Source organism: Myotis brandtii, unplaced genomic scaffold (genome assembly GCF_000412655.1).
Source record: "Myotis brandtii unplaced genomic scaffold, ASM41265v1 scaffold165, whole genome shotgun sequence".
Lineage (NCBI taxonomy): Eukaryota > Metazoa > Chordata > Mammalia > Chiroptera > Vespertilionidae > Myotis > Myotis brandtii.
In genome coordinates this window covers 1,498,986-1,501,125 of record NW_005356042.1, presented here as the reverse complement: position 1 = coordinate 1,501,125, position 2,140 = coordinate 1,498,986, and the positions used below count along the sequence as shown (strand labels likewise).

At 55.0% G+C, this 2,140-nt stretch overlaps 1 protein-coding gene across 4 annotated transcripts in view; it reads left to right on the top strand.

Annotated features, from left to right (window-relative positions):
• GRAMD1A (GRAM domain containing 1A) overlaps positions 1-2,140 on the top strand; it is a 23,083-nt gene that overhangs the window by 4,025 nt on the left and 16,918 nt on the right. The gene's annotated exons all lie outside the window — the stretch shown is intronic.

Here is a 2,140-nt window from a genome sequence, read left to right as displayed (position 1 = left end):
GACTGGGCTGGAGGCGGGGCAGCTCGCAGGCCCGGGGCTGACCCTCCCGGGCTGAGCCTCCGCCCACCGTCCTGTCGCGGGTCTTGTCGGGGTTGGGGGGGTGGGGTAGGGACTTCAAGGTAGCTGGCCGACCGCGTGCTTGGTCCCGCCGGAGTCCCGCACCCTGATGGGCCCGGTGTCTCCGAATAATCGAATAATGGTAGGGAAAGTTTGTGTATGGGCGTCAGTGTCCTAGCGGGTAGGCCGCTGTGATCCTCGGGCCGCGTGTGTGTCTTTTGCCCCGAATTCCTTGTGTTACTGTAAGGTCCCTGCGTGTGTCTGATTGTGACTCTGCGTGTGTGTCTGGGGCCCAGGCTGTGGCCCCGGCTTCCGTGGTTGTCCGTGCGACGTGTCTCATCCCAGCAGACGCTGCTGTCAGGTTGGGATGGGGAGTAGGTGTGCATGTGTCTAGGTGCCTCGTGCAGACAGCTGTGACCCTCCCTGGCTGTGTGTGTGTGTAATTTACATCTGATTCCATCTGTGGCTTCAAGTGTCACTGTACGTTGACTGTGTGTGTGACTGTAATGTGTGACCATATGTGTCTGAGGCTCTGTGCTCACTCTTATGACCAACCATCTGCCTCTGAATGTGTCTGTAATTTACCTCTGACCCTATTCACTCTTTGTGCAAAAGTCAGTTACCTGGGTGTCCAAGCATGGCCACACGTGTATGACTCAGACTCTCTGGGGTTGTGCCTATAATTTACCTCAGATTCCATCTTTGTGTGAAAGTTCCTGTGTGTGTCCATTTGTGACTTTGTTTTATGTACGCGCCTGGCCTTCCATGTGTGCAGCTGGGACCCTCTGGGGCTTTGTGTGTGTGAAGAGCAAGAGAAAGAGACCCCTGGTGACTCTTAGTGGGCCTGGGGCCCTCCCTCCTGAGACCTTGCGGGTGCACTTGACTGTTTGGAACAATAATCACAACTGCCATCGTTCCCTGGTACAGTTTGTAAAGCATGTTCCATGCATGTATCAGTACCTGGCCTCCGTGTTGTTGAGATGGGGCCACACCCCTGGGGCCCCGTTATTCTGAGTCCTTGGCTTCCATGCGGGTGTCAGGGTTCTCTGTCAGCAGCAGCAGCTGACGCCTCCATTCCTTGCCGTGTTAGGCAGGCCTTGGCTTTGTCTTCCCCACCACATGGCTGGCGAACACTGTGACTTCATTTCCCTAGGTTGTGCATGTGTTAGCCGGGGTCCTCTGTGACTGTTCTTTCACTGCATGACTCTAACTGGGAATGTTGTTTGCTTTCAACTCTTCTCTGAGATGTTCTTGTAGCTTTATGTGTGAATGTGATTTATCTGGGACTTTTTATGGTTTTCTGTAACCCTCTGCAGCCTCGTGTGTGTGTGTGTGTGTGTGTGTGTGTGTAACTTCTGGGACTTTGTGGCTGTAGCATACTTCAATGCTGTGTGTAATTGTGCTGGGACTCGTGGCTCTGTGTATGACTGTAACATACCTGTGGTACTACTGCTGGGTGGGGGGTGGAGAAGACTGCTTGCAGCTGTGGAGAACTGCAGTTTGCCTGGAGCTCTGGGCCTGCTTAGGCCCAGGAAGCTGGAGGTGAGGTGTCTTCAATGGCAAAAACCCATTTCTTCTTAGTCCCCGCCCCATAACGGTACTCCAGCCACTTGGGGCTCCTCCCTTCTGTCTGCTGCAGCCTGCCTGGTTGGGCAGCCTCAGGGCTGTGTCTGCCCTTGAGCACTTCCTGTTCCTCCTGCCAAGGAGCAAGATCTGGGAGCACAGGCTCTGCCCTGCTCTGTCTGTCTGTGTTAGACCTGTCCACAGATGTCCTCCCCTGACCTGTTTCTGCGGGAGACTGTGACAGGTTGAGGAGGGGTCTGCAGTCAGACCAGAAGGGAGAAGATGAGGCCGGGGAGGAATGTGGTCACCTTTCCTTCAGACCCATCCATAGCTCACCAGTGCCCTTAGGGTGAAGTCCAAACTCCTGCCGAGAGCCCACAGCACCTGTGGGTGGGCCTCTGCCTTCCTGTCCTCCTTCCCCAGCCCCACTGACCACCTCACTCTTAAGACCTGCTTAGCTCACTGTTCCTGCTCCCTAAACAGTCTTCTCCGTCCCTTTGCCAGATCTCTCTTTTTATCC